This window comes from Ranitomeya variabilis, chromosome 4 (genome assembly GCF_051348905.1).
Source record: "Ranitomeya variabilis isolate aRanVar5 chromosome 4, aRanVar5.hap1, whole genome shotgun sequence".
NCBI classification, from domain to species: domain Eukaryota; kingdom Metazoa; phylum Chordata; class Amphibia; order Anura; family Dendrobatidae; genus Ranitomeya; species Ranitomeya variabilis.
Window position 1 is genome coordinate 51767438 of NC_135235.1, and position 22453 is coordinate 51789890.

Genomic DNA, 22453 nt, shown 5'->3' on the forward strand with positions numbered 1-22453 from the left:
TACTATTGGATTAATAACAGATAGGCGTCTTATTGATGCCTCTCCGTTATTAACCCGACTTAATGTCACCTTACAATACCAAGGTGACATTAACCCCTTATTACCCCGTATCCCATCTTACAGATGCGCCATTTCTGGGGCGGCTGCGGACTGGTATTTGTAGCCGTGGGGGGGGGCAATATCCATGGCCCCTTTCTAGGCTATGCATATCAGCCCGCAGCTGTCTGCGTAGCCTATCTGGCTATAAAATATAGGGGGACCCCACGTAATTTTTTTTGGGAGGTCCCTCTATTTTAATAGCCAGTAAAGGCTACGCAGACAGCTGCGGGCTGATATTCATAGCAGGCTACAAATATTGGCACCCGGCCGTCGGCTTTCCCCCTCTGGCGCAGAAAATTTTGCGGGAGCCCACGCCATTTTTTTTTTTTTTTTTAACTGAAACATATTGTTCATTAACCCCTTTCTGCCAGCTACGGAATAGTACGTCAGCTGGCAGTATCCCCACACTTTGAGGTGGGCTTGGGCGGTGAGCCCACTTCAAAGCTGCAACATGTCAGCTGTTTTTAATACAACAAAAAAAAAGGACTTGATCGCTAAACGGCATAGCAAGAAAAAAAATCCAAAGCCAAAATTATGTTTTTTTGGTCGCCACGACATTGCATTAAAATGCAATAATGGGCGATCAAAAGAACGTATCTGCACAAAAGTGGTATCATTAAAAACGTCAGCTCGGCGCGCAAAAAAATAGCCCTCACCCGACACGATATCTGAGAAAATATAGTCGCTACAGGTATCAGAAAATGGCGCAATTATTTTATTTCTTTTTAGCAAAGTTTTGAATTTTTTTTTTACCACTTAGATAAAAAATAACCTAGACGTGTTTGGTGTCTATGAACTCGTAATGACCTGGAGAGTCATAATGGCAGGTCAGTTTTATGCTGTAAATGCATGTATGATAGCTGCGGAGACACCATCACGTGTTTCTCAACGCAAGCAGTGAATAGCCAGACCTTTCCCCGGGAAGGAACAACCACGGGAAGGGCAGCATCCAATAAAGGAATACATCCAATACAGGAAAACCACCTATGCCAAGCATGGTATCCATCCACAGACAGCTGTTTCGGGGTGTTTGCCCCTCATCAGTGTGGAGTAGGAATCTGGCTATTAGGAGCAGTGCCTAGTAAAAGGCTGTGAAGGAACAGATGATTGGCCTCGGGGAGACCAAAACATCCAACACCGCGGAGACACCATCACGTGTTTCTCAACGCAGTGATCCAGAACACTGCCCCCATCCCTTGTGGGAAATATGCAAATGCATGTATGATAGCTGCGGAGACACCATCACGCGGTGTTGGATGTTTTGGTCTCCCCGAGGCCAATCATCTGTTCCTTCACAGTTTTATGCTGTATGCACACGTTGCAGCTTTGGATGCAGAATTGTCTGCACAAAATCTGCATCTCCTTGCAGAAAACGCAGCTGCATTTTGGATGCATTTTTTTACGGTTGTTTCATGTTTTTGTGCGGTTTTGATGCGGGTTTCTTGTGTGGTTTTGATGCTGTTCTTGGTGCGGTTTTTGGTGTGGTTTTTGGGTGGTTTTGATTCAGTTTTTGCTGCAGCATTAGGTGCGTTTTTTTTGCGTGGTTTTGATTCAGGTTTTTTATGCTTTTTATGCAGTTTTTGGTGAAGATTTGATGCAGTATTTGGTGCAGTTTTGATGCAGTTCTTGGTGCGGTTATGATGCAGTTTTTGGTGCAGTTTTTGCGCGCTTTTGATGCATTTTTAAATTTTTTTGGTGCGGTTTTTGCGTGTTTTTTGTGTGTTTTTGTATGTGTTTTTGAAAGCTAAATAAAGATGTATTATTGAACAAAAAAAAAAAGATTTGTGATGTCATTTCTGTCCAACCTCCTCTTTTACATTTGTCCAACCCACAATCAATTACACACAGATAGATATACATATAGATGATAGATGAAATGGATAGACAGAGCTACATATAGATAGATCTATAGATGCATACATCTATCTATTCCTATATCTATCTATAGATATATGTGGATGGATATATCTATTGATAAGATGTATGGATAGCGTAGGGTGTGTGTCCACTGTCTGGATTACATCCGAATTAGCTGCAGATTGACTCATTAACTCAATGAGGAGTTTAGGGCCTGCGATGACGTCGCGGCCTGTGATTGGTCGCGTGAGCGGTCACATGAGCGGCACGCGACCAATCAGAAGCCGTGACGTCATCGAGGGTCCTAAACTGCTCATTCTTAGAAATGGAAGCTGCCGGTTACTACCAGGGCGCGTCAGAGGGTGAGTATATCCCTATTTTTTATTTTAATTCTTTATTTTTTACATTGATATGGATCCCAGGGCCTGAAGGAGAGTTTCCTCTCCTTCAGACCCTGGGAACCATCAGGATACCTTCCGATACTTGGTGTCCCATTGACTTGTATGGGTATCGGTATCGGCGATATCCGATACTTTTCGGGTATCGGCCAATACTATCCGATACCGATACTTTCAAGTATCGGATGGTATCGCTCAACACTACTATCTATCTATCTATCCGTGTGTAATGGAGTGTGGGTTGGACAAATGTAAAAGAGGAGGTTGGACAGAAATGACATTACAAATCTTTTTGAAGCTAGAGGAGGGAGAGGAGGGAGGGGGTTGGGTGTGTTTTGGAGTGGGTGTGGTAGGTTCGTGCTTAGTGGCAGTGCAATGCATCATGGAACTTGTAGTATTAGAGCACAATAACTCAGGAGAAAGGAATTTGTCGATTAACCCCATGAGAGCTGGATCCAGCACTAAAGATGTGCTGCTACAGTATTATAAAAGGTAATATTGCTAAAATAAAGACAGTGGATGTTTTCAGTGGCACATAATAGCAAGATTTATGAAACAAAAAAAATATTATTGTAGTGGACAACTTCTTTAATATATTCCACCATCACACACGAACATTTAAGTTGCATTAAGTCGCTGAGCTGGGGCCGTAAAACGAGCACGATCGAAAATATTCAACTCGTTCAATGCAGATCCAATACATACATACATTTGAAGACATGCTGCATAGCACAAACATACATACAGATATGTTGTATATACAGAGGACATACATACACAGACAAGCTGCATACACAAGGCACATACACAGACAAGCTGCATAGACAAAGCACATACATTCAAACATACTGCATACACAGAGCACATACATACACACACTACAGAATACTAACCAGTCTGTCACCTCTTCTTCAGTTCTTCTACTCTCTCACGCTGTACAGAACCTTTGGTGACATCACAGTCAGATGAACGGCACAACTTTGGAAACTACAAAGCAGTTTCTGCAGTAAATACTGGGGGCCCCTGAAGGGTTGGACAATTGTCCAGGTCCCCCCAATGCCAATCCTGCTTACACTAAAGCATTTGCGCAAACCTACATCCACAGAAGATCTGCGGTTAGTGCTGCAAGATGTTTGGCTCAACCTGACAAATTCGTTAATAAACTGTGTGCTAGTGTATTTAAAATAATTGATGTTTTTTGGCTGTTTTGAATGCAAAAACTGATCACACCATATATATTGATTTGATTTAGATTTCTCTTTTGATCAATCACTTAATTGCTAATTGACAATAATAATTTAGCAACATCCCTGTTGTCACACAGTGACAAGGGACTGTGGGAACCTAACCGATTCCTCAAACTAGGGGCACCCTAGGCTATCCCTGACACCTGGATTACCCCGGATGCCGGGGTCTCGTACCTTGCTATGCTGCTATCTTAGCCCTTATCTGTTCCCTTCCCCACCCAGGGAGGATTGATGCTGAAGTGTATTGGAAAACACTAACCAGACAGACAGGGGTTAACAGACAGGTATAAGAGAAAGCTACAATTATATAAATACACTCACAAAACAACAGAGTGGGACACAAGGGAGGAGGAGACACAAACCAAATGGGAGAGGATAAGGATAAACATGCAAACCAAATCCAAGGAATAATCTCCTGAGAAACTCTGCAACTGCCTATTTCAAACACTGAACTTCTCCTTTAACACTGAACCAGGAAGTAGAACAACTATCACTGGCAACTCCCAAGTGCCAGTGGATAATATTTATACCAGAGGGGAGTGGCCAACACAGAACAGCTGAGACAACTCAGGATGAAGAGCTCCAGGAGATCAACTGAACTGATTAACCCTTGCAATGACAGAGGAACCTGCACTGTTTAATAGGATGGTGAAACAGTTCTAATCAGTGCAAGAGTTTGTGTAACCAAACTCTGCGATCTTCTGGCCCCTCTTTGTCGCGGTATGCCTGTGACAACTGTTTTTGGAAACATTCTTAATTTGCAGCTATTTTTACACATCTGTGTAAAATATTTGCACTGTACTGTATTTGCATATGTTTGAACAGATGGTAAACAGTAGTAACCAACAGCTTGTTTAATAACACACTGCACTGTCTGACTTTTTGTGCATTTCCCAATTACAAATGATCCAAAAATATTTTTTTACGGATAAGATGGCTACTGTGCCAATTGCTATACATATGTAGTGTATGCAAAAAAGCAATTGCTTTTTGACAATCTGTCATTCAAAAATGATCAACTTTTGGTGAGTTGTAGAAGTTGTGGAGTATCATAAGATAAAATGACATGTTACAATAACACTATTAACCACATATCAAAAAATATGAGTACACATCAGATGGTTTTACCCATCCATTGAAAATTAATTTTAGCTGGCCCTTAACAATTTTAATAATTTTTTTGCAATAGAAAACATAAAATCAACATTCAAACAAGAGAATGAAGAAGCCATGGTTTATGTCAGCCAAGCACACACTTAAAGTTTTTGGAGGCAGCAGTAATCTTTGGTAAAAATTGTAAGACAGTATGATCAGTGAAGAAACTATCCAAAATTTGTTCTTTTTTATGAAGGATAAACATGATTGTTGCTTGAAAAGTGAATAAGACATAGTAACATAGTAACATAGTAAGGCCGAAAAAAGACATTTGTCCATCCAGTTCAGCCTATATTCCATCATAATAAATCCCCAGATCTACGTCCTTCTACAGAACCTAATAATTGTATGATACAATATTGTTCTGCTCCAGGAAGACATCCAGGCCTCTCTTGAACCCCTCGACTGAGTTCGCCATCATCACCTCCTCAGGCAAGCAATTCCAGATTCTCACTGCCCTAACAGTAAAGAATCCTCTTCTATGTTGGTGGAAAAACCTTCTCTCCTCCAGACGCAAAGAATGCCCCCTTGTGCCCGTCACCTTCCTTGGTATAAACAGATCCTCAGCGAGATATTTGTATTGTCCCCTTATATACTTATACATGGTTATTAGATCGCCCCTCAGTCGTCTTTTTTCTAGACTAAATAATCCTAATTTCGCTAATCTATCTGGGTTTTGTAGTTCTCCCATCCCCTTTATTAATTTTGTTGCCCTCCTTTGTACTCTCTCTAGTTCCATTATATCCTTCCTGAGCACCGGTGCCCAAAACTGGACACAGTACTCCATGTGCGGTCTAACTAGGGATTTGTACAGAGGCAGTATAATGCTCTCATCATGTGTATCCAGACCTCTTTTAATGCACCCCATGATCCTGTTTGCCTTGGCAGCTGCTGCCTGGCACTGGCTGCTCCAGGTAAGTTTATCATTAACTAGGATCCCCAAGTCCTTCTCCATGTCAGATTTACCCAGTGGTTTCCCGTTCAGTGTGTAATGGTGATATTGATTCCTTCTTCCCATGTGTATAACCTTACATTTATCATTGTTAAACCTCATCTGCCACCTTTCAGCCCAAGTTTCCAACTTATCCAGATCCATCTGTAGCAGAATACTATCTTCTCTTGTATTAACTGCTTTACATAGTTTTGTATCATCTGCAAATATCAATATTTTACTGTGTAAACCTTCTACCAGATCATTAATGAATATGTTGAAGAGAACAGGTCCCAATACCGACCCCTGCGGTATCCCACTGGTCACAGCGACCCAGTTAGAGAGTATACCATTTATAACCACCCTCTGCTTTCTATCACTAAGCCAGTTACTAACCCATTTACACACATTTTCCCCCAGACCAAGCATTCTCATTTTGTGTACCAACCTCTTGTGCGGCACGGTATGAAACGCTTTGGAAAAATCGAGATATACCACGTCCAATGACTCACCGTGGTCCAGCCTATAGCTTACCTCTTCATAAAAACTGATTAGATTGGTTTAACAGGAGCGATTTCTCATAAACCCATGCTGATATGGAGTTATACAGTTATTCTCATTGAGATAATCCAGAATAACATCCTTCAGAAACCCTTCAAATATTTTACCAACAGTAGAGGTTAGACTTAATGGCCTATAATTTCCAGGTTCACTTTTAGAGCCCTTTTTGAATATTGGCACCACATTTGCTATGCGCCAGTCCTGCGGAACAGACCCCGTCGCTATAGAGTCCCTAAAAATAAGAAATAATGGTTTATCTATTACAATACTTAGTTCTCTTAGTACTCGTGGGTAGCGTTGAGCGATACCGTCCGATACTTGAAAGTATCGGTATCGGAAAGTATCGGCCGATACCGGCAAAGTATCGGATCTAATCCGATACCGATACCCGATACCAATACAAGTCAATGGGACTCAAGTATCGGACGGTATCCCTGATGGTTCCCAGGGTCTGAAGGAGAGGAAACTCTCCTTCAGGCCCTGGGAACCATATTAATGTGTAAAATAAAGAATTAAAATAAAAAATATTGCTATACTCACCTCTCCAACGCAGCCTGGACTTTACCGAGGGAACCGGCAGCCTTCTTTGCTTAAAATGCGCGCGTTTATTGTTTTCCGTGACATCACGGCTTCTGATTGGTCGCGTGCCGCCCATGTGACCACGACGCGACCAATCACAACAAGACGTGACGTAATTTTCAGATCCTCAATGCCTAATTCTAGGCATTCAGGATTTGAAAATTACGTCACGGCTTGTGATTGGTCGCGTCGCGGTCACATGGGCGACGCGACCAATCACAAGCCGTGACGTCACGGGAGGCAGTAAACGCGCGCATTTTAAAATTACGTCACGGCTTCTGATTGGTCGCGTGCCGCCCATGTGACTGCGACGCATTTTAAGCAAAGAAGGCTCCCGGTTACGGCGGTAAAGTCCAGGGGCCTCCGGACAGGTGAGTATAGCAATATTTTTTATTTTAATTCTTTATTTTACACATTTATATGGATCCCAGGGCCTGAAGGAGAGTTTCCTCTCCTTCAGACCCTGGGAACCATACACTGGAAACTTCCGATTCCGATTCCCGATACCACGAAAGCATCTGATCTCGGTATCGGAATTCCGATACCGCAAGTATCGGCCGATACCCGATACTTGCGGTATCGGAATGCTCAACACTACTCGTGGGTGTATGCCATCCGGACCTGGAGATTTATCTATTTTAATCTTGTTTAGCCGGTTTCGCACCTCTTCTTGGGTTAGATTGGTGACCCTTAATATAGGGTTTTCATTGTTTCTTGGGATTTCACCTAGCATTTCATTTTCCACCGTGAATACCGTGGAGAAGAAGGTGTTTAATATGTTCGCCTTTTCCTCGTCATCTACAACCATTCTTTCCTCACTATTTTTTAAGGGGCCTACATTTTCATTTTTCAATAAGCAATGTTTTTTTTTAACAAACTGTCCAAAGATTATCCTTTGTGGGGGAGCAGCAACAGGTTTGCTGTTTGGAAAGTGAAGAAGTATATTTAAAAGAAAGCCATCCAATAAGGATTCTTCTTTTAGGTTTCAGTTTTCTTATGTTTACCATAGGTAGTGTTCCAAGCAGCTATGGCAGTGGCAGGAACACTGACAGCACAATAGGATGTAAAGGTGATAAATCAATCCAACACCACTTAACAGTTAAAACATTACTTTTCTTGTTAAAAAACAGAAATTCTGTGCATGAAGTTGGAGCGCCCCGTCAGGGCAAGGGGGTTCTCGGTACCGGGTCCTGCGGTTCACAGGGGGATGTCACGGTGGCTGCGACCTGGTCCGTGGCCCTGGGATGTCCGTATAAAAGGGAAAGGTCTTTAAAGGGGTATAGTGTATGTTCATGATGCCACCTGTGGTATTTGGTCAGGGTGACCGATGCTGCTTTAAGGGGTCCGCTGGGGTGATGTTATGGCAGCTTGATGGTATACCTTCCCACAGGTGAAATATATTCCCAGGGCTTCCCAGTGTATAGATGGTAGAATGGCGAGAGGTGCAGAGAAGAATGAGGACACAAGGTTGCAGTCTCTTTACATTTACTGAAGACTTCAGTGTCCACAGTCCAGAGCACCGGATCACAGGGCAGGTAGAGTCCGGCCGGTTCGGAGGCAAGTCCAGAGTCCCCTTGTCCAGGTGGAAATCAATAGCCTTCCCTTGTGCTGTAGTGGTGTAGTCCCTTACTGCATAAGTTTCAAATACGTTCCTCACAGATGTGGTGTCTCTCTCTGTCCCCCATAGTTGGATAGGACAAAACCCGTAATACTGGTAGCTTGAGGCTATTTATAGGGACTCTAGCATGCCCCGGCCTCTGAGGGGTGCCACCGTGCCTCCTGGGTGTAGGTGCGGACAGGTAACCTGCAATTAGCTGTCCTGTTGGTCTCTGAAGTAAGGCATAGAGGTCCTTACTACCTCGGTGTTCCGGCTACTGGTGTTCTGTGCCTCAGAAGGAGGCAGCCTGTTCGGGGCTGTTCCCCTTCTGGTATCCTCTCCTTTGCTTTGTTCTCCTTCACGCTCGCTGCAATACAATTCTCCTTTCTGAAATGTCTCTTTCTGGGAGCTGCAGCTCTGAGGGTATGCACATCTCTGTGGACCCTCCGTCCTCCTCTCACGGATATTTGGAATTAACTAACTTTCCCTACAGACTACCAGTTATATATATGGGGAGTCACCTAGTAAATAGGATCAAAAGCTCCCCTGGTGGCCTGGAGTGTGAATGTGTTGCATGTTTGTGATACCTGAATGCAGTTATCCTTCCTTGCCTCTGAACATAGCATCACTCTCCCCTGGAGGAAAGCAATACCACTGTGATGACCAGGACCCTGGGGCGCCACATATTGAATGATTAAAAAGGTAAATCAATCCTTTATTGGCATCCCTCCTGCAACATCATGAACAAACAGGAATCGTGTGGCTGTGTATGGCAATCACTGGCAACACCAGCAGCAACAGCAGAAAATTCTAAAGGGACCAAAGTGGGCAGGCAGGAGATGCTCAGCTGTGTGGAGACATCAGCACTGGTGAAAGCAAAACTGCATAGAACCCAATGGACAGGTAGACAATGAATGTTATGTTATTCATTCATAACATCCATGCTTAAATTAAAATCCTTAATGATTTATGCCTGATTTATTTTGATAAAGGTAAGGTTTTCCACACTTACAGCAAATTATCTGGTCCAGTTGGGCATCATAAATCCACCACCAGTGCTGAATACCTTCTCTGACAGTACACTGAATGCTAGACAAGACAGTATGCCAGGGACAGCGTTAGGGAATAGCTGATTGGGCAGTTGCCCCAGACCCCATCCACAAAGGGGGCAGTGTGCAGACCTCGAGAACAGGAAGCAGCAAGCAGACCTGTGTTCCCTCCTACTCATCATGGCTGACCTCTCCACAACTGTCCTGGGATCTGAACAAGTGAAGCAGCAGGACCTGGCACATATATACTGTATGCACACTATATACAGCATATGTACACATACATGTGTGCGTATAGATATGCAGTACATACTGTGTATCTGTATATGTGTATATATTACTGTATTATGTATGTATGTATGTATATATATATATATATATATATATATATATATATATATATACACACTGCTCAAAAAATTTTAAAAATTAAGGGAACACTAAAACAACACAGCGTAACTCCAAGCCAGTCAGACTTCCAGTTATCAAGCAACACTGATTTTGAGTCAATTTCTCCTGCTGTTGTGCAAATGGAACAGAGAACAGTTAGAAATGATCATCAATTAGCAAGATAACCCCTAAAAAGGAGTGGTTCTGCAGGGGTTGACCTCAGACCATTTCTCTGTTCTCATCAGATTTGCCTGTTGTTTTGGTCACTTTTGCATTTTGTCATTGCTCTCACCCCTAGAGGTACTGTACAGTAAAAAGAGGTGGCATCTACAACCCACAGAAGTTGCTCAGGTAGTGCAGCTCATCCAGGGTGGCACATCAATGCGAGCTGTGACAAGAAGAGTAGATGTGTCAGTCAACACTGTATCCAGAGCATGGAACAGATACCAGGAGACATTGTACATCAATCAGTACAACAAAAACTCATCAGAATGGCCTTTGAAGCTAAAACACTCATCAAATTTCCCCCACTTTGCATGCAGTTTTAAAAATAGATCTGTAAGACTACGTGCACACAATGAGCTTTTGGTGAGTTTATTGATGTTGCAGATTTTCTGTAGCATTTCTGGACCCATTAAGCAAAATAGTTATTTACATTTTTTTTAAATTGCATAGCGTAAAAATCTCACCAAAAACTCATCGTGGAAACATAGCCTTAAATCTTTTGAGGCTGGCGTACAGGTGATCTATGTCCCATTTCGGGTACCCATTGCCCCCACTGCATAGTGATCATGGGATGCCAATGGGTTGCCATGGCAGATGGGGACCTGCTGAAGGTCACCATAGCTGCCATATTGATACACCTTGTAACCATAGAATGGGCTTCATCAGAGACCTTCATTTTTCCTATATACTGTATTACTGTGATATTGCAGTATAAAAACAAGTGATCAAGTCATCTCCGATTCAAATCCCGTAAGGCGACTAAAAATATAGCAGCAAGGTTTTCAAAAATACAAAAACATAAAAATTCAAATGACATCCATTTTCCTCATCTAAAAATACAAAAGTAAAAAATATAAGCATAATTGATATGTTTATAGTCCACGAGCCGTTAACAAATTGGATGGGACCAGGAAATCTAGGTAGAATCACTGATCCCGAGAATAGGACCCCTGAAGTATGTGCACATTTGTTTCATTCATTAGAGCACAGCAGTCAGCTATGTCCGGAGATCCCATTAAGAAAATTAAGAGGACGTGCTCATGCTAGACCTCTGCTCCATTCACACGAGAATCTGCAGAACCCCATTTTTGGCTGTGGTCGGGGTTCCATAAGTCGGACCCTCAGTGATTGGGAAAATATTCCCTCACCTATGAACATGAGTATGACTTCTAATCTTGGTAGGAACCCTTTAAAGGGCCACTGTCACCCCCTCCAGCCGTTATAAACTAAAAGAGCCACCTTGTGCAGCAGTAATGCTGCAGTCTAACAAGGTGGCTCTTTTAGTTTTTGATTAAGTTATTACCTCAATAAAGCGTTTTAAAAATTGGCCACAAATACCAGATTTTGTACCTGGAGGCGGTCCGAAGCGTCCTGTATGAATCTGCCAACTGCCGTCACTCTTCTCTTCAGGGGCGATGGTCGCCACCCCCTTCGCGGTGTTTCTTCTTAAATCTTCTTAAATTGGACTTAACCTGAGATGCACAGTACTCTCATAATTCATCTCTATATGTCAGTGCCCCTCCGTCAAGGCCTTCCATTGACAGCTGATAGCTGGTTGCCCTGCACAAAATACAGCAGGGGGTTCCAGCTCTTTTCTTCCTCACATTAATTAAAGGGAACCTATCACCCCCAAAATGGAAGTTAAGCTAAGCCCACCGGCATCAGGGGCTTATGTACAGCATTCTGGAATGCTGTAGATAAGCCACCAATGTAAACTGAAAGATGAGAAAAAGAGGTTAGAATATACTCACCCAGGGGCGGTGCCGCTGTGGTGGGCGTCGCAGTCTGGTCCGGGGCCTCCCATCTTCTTATGATCACGTCCTCTTTTTGTCTTCATGCCGCAGCTCTGGCGCAGGCGTGCTTTGTCTGCCCTGTTGAGGGCAGAGCAAAGTACTACAGTGCGCAGGCGCCGGGAAAGGTCAGAGAGGCCCAGCACCTGTGCACTGCAGTACTTTGCTCTGCCCTCAACAGCGGAGCCGCAGCATGAAAACAAGAAGAGGACGTCATCCTATGAAGATGGGAGGCCCCGGACTGGACTGCAACGCCCATCAGACTGGACCGCAGTGGGACTGCCCCTGGGTGAGTATAATATAACCTCTTTTTCTCATCTTTCAGGATACATCGAGGGCTTATCTACAGCATTCCAGAATGCTGTAGATAAGCCCCTGATGCCGGTGGGCTTAATTCAACTTCCATTTTGGGGGTGACAGGTTCCCTTTAATATGGGACTTCTAATTCTCTTGCCATATGGCAAGTTCCAATTCTTTTGAGAATTCATGTGTTAATCTCATGGGTGGGGTTCACAGTTCAGGAAGCAGAGGGAGAACTCTGGACAATATATCGGCCCTGAAATTAATACATCAAAATGGTGTCTTCCTTGTCCCTCCCAGGGATGCTCACTGCAAATCAATTTACTATTGAAGTGCATGGGGTGACACTGCACTTACAGTCCTCCTGCTCTTCTTGCTATTTCCCTACCTGTCACTGGCCTGTGGTCTCTGAAAAACAGGTAACTCCTCTCTCCGTGACCTTTCTCCCCTGCCTAATATTCTGCGCAGGTGCAGTCATTGCCTGGGGTCATCTCGTCACAGAGAGCTGCGCAGATCAATAGCCTGGCTCCTAATTAGAGCCAACTGCATTTGTGGCACCATCTGTGAGGAGGCAACCATGGGCAATGACAGCGCTAGAGCAGAATCTCAGGCTTAGGGCTCCTTCTCACTTGCCAGAAATACGTCCGAGTCTCGCAGGTTAAAACCCTGGTCTGGTGCCGGCACTCCAGAGCGGAGCTTGCAGCTCCATGTATTGCTGTGCGGCCGCGCGCTCTGCTCTGGAGTGCCGGCGCCACAGAAGGGTTTTAACCTGCGAGACTCGGACGTATTTCTCGCAAGTGAGAAGGAGCCCTTAGGAGGACACCCAGTGAGGGAAGAATGACCTTTCTAACAGTTCTTGTTCTTTTTAAATCTAGCAAACATTTCCTGGGATATGAGCTTTTTTATTTCATGCTAATTTTTAAAAACTTTACCCCAAATGTGTTGCTCACAGGGTCATAATGCAGAGCAATCGAGGTAAGTCCCCAAAGAATCCTGTGAGCCACATTCTCTTGTAAAGGCCATAAAAAGTAACTCTAAGAAAACAAAATCACTGCACTCGGCCATGCAAGACAGCGAGTCCGTGGAGAACCTTGGACCATATGTGGATGACAGACCTATAGACAGACCTTTCATAGACTTAAAAAACAAAGAAGATGGAGAATTTTTTTCTCCATCTTCTCCTTATCCAAGAGAATCAGATCACCTTATGATCAGAGTTTGATCACAGTGTGGTTTGCATAGGATCTCTCAGATGAGAGAATATACTCTCGTCTGCACCTACCCTTATAGAGAATAATTATCTTCTGTTTATACATTGTAAACATGGAATAATCCATTTATATAGTGAGGCAACCCAACATCTGTAGGCGAAAAAGAATTGTCCCCATTCAGACAACAGAACAACAAACTGCTCTGTTTTCAACTTCCTCAGGGCCACAAACGAGTCTCTTCCACCGCTCCAGGTGTCTGGCATTGGCTGCGGCTCTAGTGGCATATCGACAGAATCGCAGCCAATCAGTGAGTTCAATGGCTCTGATGGAATGCGATGCTGAGCTCACTGACTGGCTGCTGATCTGTTGATGAGACCTCAACACAGACACACCAGTGGATCCAGGGAAGATGAGTGCAGCACAATATGTTGTTTTTAACAAACTGCAGCCCGGACAGAATGTTGTCTTAAAAGGGACAACCAATTTAAGTACAGTTACAATAATAATATAATAGCAATCATTTGTATTTCTATGACGCCAACGTATTTCGCAGCACTTTACAATTTAGAAGGTAATTGTACAAACAATATAAGACATTACAGACTAATACTTAGTTCTGTAGTTGTGTGGATTATGCCCGAGTCAGTTACTACAATTGTTAAAACCTATTAAGCTTTCAACTCAGACTTTTTGCTCCATTAAGACAGATTCTTCAGGAGCACAGGTGCTTACAGTCATGGCCGAAAGTGTTAACACCCTTGAAATTGTTCCAGGAAATGAAGTATTTCTCCCAGAAAATTATTGCAATTACTGTACACATGTTTATTTCCTTTGTGTGTATTAGAACAACTCAAAAACAGAGAAAAAAAAAGGCAAATTAAATAGAACTTCACACAAAACCCCAAAATGGGCAGGACAAAATTGTTGGCACCCTCAACTTAATATTTGGTTTCACACCCTTTGGAATAAATAACTGCAATCAATTGCTTCCTATAAACATCAGCAAGCATCTAATAGCTCTCAGCTGGAATCTTGGACCACTCTTTTGCAAATTGCTCCAGGTTTCTCATTTTAGAAGGGTGCCTTCTCCCAACAAAAATTTGAATTTCTCTCCACAGGTGTTCAATGTGATTTCGATACAGACTCATTGCTTAAAACTTCAGAACTCTCCAGCGTTTTTTGTCATCCATTTCTGGGTGCATCTTGATGTATGTTTGGGGTCATTGTCTTGCTGGAAGACCCATGACCTAGGATGCAAACTCAGCTTTCTAACATTGAGCACTTCATTGCTACCCAAAATTTGTAATTTTCAGATTTCATGAACCTTGCACACAGTCAAGAAACCCAGTGCCAGAGGCCGCAAAACAACTCCAAAACAAATTTGAGCCTCCACTATATTTGACTGTAGGTACTGTGTTCTTTTCTTTGCAGGCCTCATACCATTTTTGATAAACAGTAGAATTATGTGCTTTACCAAAAAGCTCTATCTTGGTCTAATCTGTACACAAGACACTGTCCTGGAAGGAATTTGACTTACGCATGTCCATTTTGGCAAATTGCAGTCTAGCTTTGTTATGTCTCTGTGTAAGCTGTGGGGTCATCCTGGGTCTCCTGCCATAGCACTTCATTTACTTCAAATGTAGATGGATAGTTCTTGCTGACACTGATGCATCCTGAGCCTACAGGACAGCTTCAATTTCTTTGGAGCTTGATTGGGGCTGTTCATTCATAATCCAGACTATCCTGCATTGCAACCTTTTTTCAATTTTTCACTGTCATCCATGTCCAGGGAGATTAGCTACAGTTCCATGGGTTGTAAACTTCTTGATTGTGTTGCGCACCGTAGACAATGGAACACCAAGATCTCTGGAGATGTACTTGTAATCTTGAGATTGTTGATGTTTTTCAACAATTTTGGTTCTCAAGTCCTCAGACAGTTATCTTCTCTTCTTTCTGTTATCCATTCTTAGTGTATCACACACAGTCACACAATGCAAATATTGCATCAACTTCTCCTTTTATCTGGATTCAGGTGTGATTTTCATATTGTCCACATCTGTTACTTGCCACAGGTCAGTTTGAACGAGCATCACATTCTTGAAACAAAGTTGTTTAGTCACAATTTTGGAAAGGTGCCACCAATTTTGTCTGGCTCATTTTGGGGGTTTTATGTAAAATTATGTTCAATTTGCCTTTTTTCCTCTTTTTTTGTGTTGTTTCAATAGACACACAGTAAATAAACATGCGAATAACAAAACTTGTGTAATTGCAATCATTTTCTGGGAGAAAAATTTTCGGGAACAATTTTAAGGGGGCCACATGTTCGGCCATATCTGTATAACATGAACCCATCATTCATTTGAACCTTTTATTATCTGATATGGCTATAACTATCTACTTAGTCCCATAAGCATACTATGTAAGAAATGTTCGTACATAGATTGATCTGCAGATGTAACAGACAATTGAATGACAATTTAAGCAAACATCTGACTGAAGAAATGGGCAAAAATTGATTGGCTGTAGTGCTATCAATCTATATATATTGATGTCAGCAATCACAGGTTTTTGAACATGTCCTTCAATTGTCTATTAGAACAGCAAATCAATCTATGCACAAATACAGTTCCTATATTTTATGCTTATTGGTCTGAATAGACAGGGCCTTATCAGATGATAAAAGGTTCAAACAAATGGTGTTCCCAAGCTACATATGCCCCTATACTCCTGATGAAGCCAGATTAATGGTGAAACATGTTGGGGAGAGGGGCTTGTATGATAGGTTGTAACAAGTGTGGTAACTGTCCCTGCTACAACTGCAGCAATTTAAGATATTGGAAAATGAACACATTAGGGCATCACACCACAAGCTAGCTTTCAGGACTAGGGTTGAGCGAAACGGGTCGATCATTTTCAAAAGTCGCCGACTTTTGGCTAAGTCGGCGTCTCATGAAACCCGATCCGACCCCTGTGCTTGTCGGCCATGCGGTACGCGACTTTCGCGCCAAAGTCGCGTTTCAATGACGCGAAAAGCGCCATTTCTCAGCCAATGAAGGTGAACGCAGAGTGTGGGCAGCGTGATGACATAGATCCTGGTCCCCACCATCTTAGAGAAGGGCATTGCAGTGATTGGCTTGCTGTCTGCGGCGTCACAGGGGCTATAAAGGGGCGTTCCCGCCGACCGCCATCTTACTGCTGCTGATCTGAGCTTAGGGACAGGTTGCTGCCGCTTCGTCAGAAGCAGGGAGAGCATTAGGCAGGGTCCACTAACCACCAAACCGCTTGTGCTGCAGCGATTTCCACTGTCCAACACCACCTTCGGTGTGCAGGGACTGTGGAAGCTATTTTTTTTTTTTTTTCCCCTCAGCGCTGTAGCTCATTGGGCTGCCCTAGAAGGCTCCGTGATAGCTGTATTGCTGTGTGTACGCCACTGTGGAAACCAACTGCTTTTTTCAAAGCACATATCCTCTTGTTCCTTCCTTTCTGCACAGCTATCTTTTTTGTTTGTCCACACTTTTTATTTAATTTGTGCATCAGTCCACTCCTATTGCTGCCTGCCATACCTGGCTTAGATTACTGCAGGGAGATAGTAATTGTAGGACAGTCCCTGTTTTTTTTTTGTTTTTTTTGTGGGAGATTAAGATTGGCATTTCTGCTACAGTGCCATCCCTGTGTGTGCCATCTCTCACTGAGTGGGCCATAGAAAGCCTATTTATTTTTTCCGTGATTTGTGTTCTAAATTCTACCTCAACACAAAAACACTACATCAATCAGTGGGAGAAAAATATTGGCCTCAGTCAGGGCTTGTGTGCCACTGCTGTGTGTGCTATCTCTCATTCAGTGGGCTATAGAAAGCCTATTTTTTTTTTTTTTTTTTTAATATTATTTGGTTTCTAAAGTCTCCCTGAAAAAAAAAAAATACCTAAAAAAACAGTGGGAGAGTAATATTGCCCTTTCAGCTTGTGTGCCAGTCTTGACTCCTGGGTGTGCCACCTCTCTCCCTCTCATTCAGTGGGCCATAGAAAGCCTATTTATTTATTTTTTTAAATATTATTGGGTTTCTAAAGTCTCCCTTAAAAAACAAAAAATACATAAAAAAACAGTGGGAGAGTAATATTGCCCTTTCAGCTTGTGTGCCAGGCTTGACTCCTGGGTGTGCCACCTCTCTCCCTCTCATTCAGTGGGCCATAGAAAGCCTATTTATTTTTTTTTTTAAATATTATTGGGTTTCTAAAGTCTCCCTTAAAAAACAAAAAATACATAAAAAAACAGTGGGAGAGTAATATTGCCCTTTCAGCTTGTGTGCCAGGCTTGACTCCTGGGTGTGCCACCTCTCTCCCTCTCATTCAGTGGGCCATAGAAAGCCTATTTATTTTTTTTTTTAAATATTATTGGGTTTCTAAAGTCTCCCTTAAAAAACAAAAAATACATAAAAAAACAGTGGGAGAGTAATATTGCCCTTTCAGCTTGTGTGCCAGGCTTGACTCCTGGGTGTGCCACCTCTCTCCCTCTCATTCAGTGGGCCATAGAAAGCCTATTTATTTTTTTAAAAAAATATTATTGGGTTTCTAAAGTCTCCCTGAAAAAAAAAAAAATACATAAAAAAACAGTGGGAGAGTAATATTGCCCTTTCAGCTTGTGTGCCAGTCTTGACTCCTGGGTGTGCCACCTCTCTCTCATTCAGTGGGCCATAGAAAGCATTTTTTTTTTTTCCTTGATTTGTGTTCTAAAATCTACCTCAACACAAAAACACTACATCAATCAGTGGTAGAAAAATATTGGCCTCAGTCAGGGCTTGTGTGCCACTGCTGTGTGTGCTATCTCTCATTCAGTGGGCTATAGAAAGCCTATTTATTTATTTATTTTTTTTCTTATTATTTGGTTTCTAAAGTCTCCCTGAAAAAAAAAAAAAAAACATAAAAAAACAGTGGGAGAGTAATATTGCCCTTTCAGCTTGTGTGCCAGTCTTGACTCCTGGGTGTGCCACCTCTCTCTCTCATTCAGTGGGCTATAGAAAGCCTATTTTATTTTATTTTTTTTTTAATATTATTTGGTTTCTAAAGTCTCCCTGAAATAAAAAAAAAACTTAAAAAAACAGTGGGAGAGTAATATTGCCCTTTCAGCTTGTGCGCCAGTCTTGACTCCTGGGTGTGCCACCTCTCTCTCTCTAATTGTGGGCCATAGAAAGCCTTTTTTTTTTTTTTTTTTTTTAATATTATTTGGTTTCTAAAGTCTCCCTGAGAAAAATAAAAAATAAATTAGGTGGGAGATTAATATTGACATTAGTGCTTGAGTGACAGTCCTGCGTGTGTGTCATCTCTGTGATTTTGTGCCACAGAAAACAGAGTGTGTAACATTGTGCCTGATTTTCCTTGTGGTCTCACCAACCTGTTAAGGGATATTGAAATCATACTGAAGTTATAGCTCACCGTGTAAGTTGTTTGACAGCAACAAATAAAGTTACTTTGGTTAAGATTTTAAAACAATGAGGAAGTCTGGTGCAAGAGGTCGTCGTGGGCGTTCATTGTCAGCTGGTAATGATGGTAGTGGTAGTGGAGCATCAGGTGGTCGTGGGGATAAAAATATTCCACCTAAGTCTGGAGCTGTGGAGCCAGTTTCGTCGTCAGGCTACACAAGGCCTCGAACGCTCTCTTTTCTGGGAGTAGGAAAACCGCTTTTAAAGGCGGAGCAGCAACAGCAAGTTTTGGCTTACATTGCAGACTCAGCCTCTAGCTCTTTTGCCTCCTCTTCCGAAACTGGTAAATGTAAAAGCAGCGCGTCGCTTGTGGATGTTCACGGTCAGGGACAAGTCGCTTCCTTGTCCTCCTCAGCAAAAACTACAACAAGAGAGAAGGATGCAGCAGGCGACACAACGGGTCACTCCATGGAGCTCTTTACACATACCGTCCCTGGCTTAGAAAGTGAAACATTTAACAGGCCATGCCCATTACAAGTATATTCTGACATGGAGTGCACTGATGCACAGCCACAGCCAGAGTACTATGCTGCTCCTTTGACTCAGACCACCACATTGCCCTCTCAGGGTACAGATCCACAATCAGACCCTGATGAGACTATGTTGCCCCGCCACGAACGCTATACCACCGACCGACACAGTGACACAGACGAAGTTGCACACGAGCTCGAAGAGGAGGTAATAGATGACCCAGTTATTGACCCCGATTGGCAGCCATTGGGGGAACAGGGTGCAGGCGGCAGTAGTTCAGAAGCGGAGGTGGAGGAGGGGCCGCAGCAGGCATCAACATCGCAACAGGTTCCATCTGCCGGGCCCGTATCTGGCCCAAAACGCGTGTCAAAGCCAAAACCTGTTGGAGCACAGCGTTGCCATCCGGTTAAAGCTCAGTCTGCAATCCCTGAAAAGGGATCCGAGTCTAGGAAGAGTGCAGTCTGGCATTTTTTTAAACAACATCCAACTGATCAGCGCAAAGTCATCTGTCAAAAATGTTCAACTAGCTTAAGCAGAGGTCAGAATCTGAAAAGTCTAAATACTAGTTGCATGCATAGACACTTAACCACCATGCATTTTCAAGCCTGGACTAACTACCAAACGTCCCTCAAGGTTGTAGCACCCTCGGCCAATGAAGCTAGTCAGCAACGCAACATCCCTTCCGCCACTGTAAGGCCACCATTTTCCGCACCACCGGCAGTATCTGTGCAGGTTTCTTTGCCAGCCAAAAGCAGTCAGGGTCAGGGAACCACCAGTTTTGTAGGAGGAAATATTGCATCTAGGGCACCGGCGGAAACAATACCGTCTCCAACCGTCTCTCAGTCTGCCATGTACACCGGCACACCCGAAAGTTCCACGATCTCCAGCTCTCCAGTCCAGCTCACCCTACATGAGACTCTGGTTAGAAAAAGGAAGTACTTATCCTCGCATCCGCGTACACAGGGTTTTAACGCCCACATAGCTAGACTAATCTCGTTAGAGATGATGCCCTACCGGTTAGTTGAAAGCGAAGCTTTCAAAGCCCTGATGGAGTACGCTGAACCACGATACGAGCTACCCAGTCGACACTTTTTTTCCAGAAAAGCCATCCCAGCCCTGCACCAGCATGTTAAACAGCGCATCGTCCATGCACTCAGGCAATCTGTGAGTACAAAGGTGCACCTGACTACAGATGCATGGACCAGTAGGCATGGCCAGGGACGTTATGTGTCCATCACGGCACACTGGGTGAATGTGGTGGATGCAGGGTCCACAGGCGACATCAATTTAGGGACAGTTGTGCCTAGCCCACAGTCTAGGAAACAGTTGGCTGTAGGCGTTCGCACCCCCTCCTCCTCCTCCTCCTCGTCCTCCTGCAGAAGCTACAGCTCTTCCACAGAACGCAGTCTGCCAACCACTCCATCGGCAGATGACACTGTTGCACACCAGTTGTCCCATTATGGGCCAGCTACTGCCAAGCGTCAACAGGCTGTATTGGCTATGAAGTGTTTGGGCGACAACAGACACACCGCGGAAGTTCTATCCGAGTTCTTGCAACAAGAAACGCAGTCGTGGCTGGGCACAGTAGATCTTGAGGCAGGCAAGGTAGTGAGTGATAACGGAAGGAATTTCATGGCTGCCATCTCCCTTTCCCAACTGAAACACATTCCTTGCCTGGCTCACACCTTAAACCTGGTGGTGCAGTGCTTATTGAAAACTTATCCTGGGTTCTCCGACCTGCTCCTCAAAGTGCGTGCACTTTGCTCACATATCCGACGTTCGCCTGTACACGCCAGCCGTATGCAGACCTATCAGCGGTCTTTGAACCTTCCCCAGCATCGCCTAATCATAGACGTTGCAACAAGGTGGAACTCAACACTGCACATGCTTCAGAGACTGTGCGAACAGAGGCGTGCTGTTATTTATTTGTGGGAGGATACACGGGCAGGCAGTAGGATGGCAGACATGGAGTTGTCAGGTGTGCAGTGGTCTAAGATACAAGACATGTGTCAAGTCCTTCAGTGTTTTGAGGAATGCACACGGCTGGTTAGTGCAGACAACGCCGTAATAAGCATGAGCATTCCCCTAATGCGTCTGCTGATGCAAAGTTTGACGCACATAAAGGAGCAGGCGTCTGCACCAGAGGAAGAGGAAAGCCTTGATGACAGTCAGCCATTGTCTGGTCAGGGCAGTGTACAGGACGAGGTAGCGGGCGAAGAGGAGGTGGAGGACGAGGAGGATGATGGGGATGAGTATATTTTTAATGCCGAACCTTTCCCGGGGGCACAGGAAATTGGTTGCGTGTCACGGCCGGGTTCTGGTTTTTTGAGGGACACAAGTGACGTAGATTTGCCTGCAACTGCCCCTCAACCAATCACAACCGGAGATTTGACAACTGGAACTTTGGCCCACATGGCGGATTATGCCTTACGTATCCTAAAAAGGGACACACGCATTACGAAAATGATGAACGATGACGATTACTGGTTGGCCTGCCTCCTTGATCCACGCTATAAAGGCAAATTGCAAAATATTATGCCACATGAGAACTTGGAACTAATATTAGCAACCAAACAATCAACTCTTGTTGACCGTTTGCTTCAGGCATTCCCAGCACACAGCGCACGTGATCGTTCTCACACGAGCTCCAGGGGGCAGCAGACTAGGAGTGTTAGGGGTGCACACATCAGAAGTGGCGTTGGACAGAGGGGTTTTCTGACCAGGTTGTGGAGTGATTTTGCTATGACCGCAGACAGGACAGGTACTGCTGCATCAATTGAAAGTGACAGGAGACAACATTTGTCCAGTATGGTTACTAACTATTTTTCATCCCTTATCGATGTTCTCCCTCAACCGTCATTCCCATTTGATTACTGGGCCTCCAAATTAGACACCTGGCCAGAATTGGCAGAATATGCATTGCAGGAGCTTGCTTGCCCGGCAGCAAGTGTCCTATCAGAAAGAGTATTCAGTGCTGCAGGTTCAATATTAACCGAAAAAAGGACTCGTCTGGCTACCCAAAATGTTGACGATCTAACATTCATTAAAATGAACCACAACTGGATTTCGAAATCTTTTGCCCCACCTTGCCCGGCCGACACCTAGCTTTCCTATGAA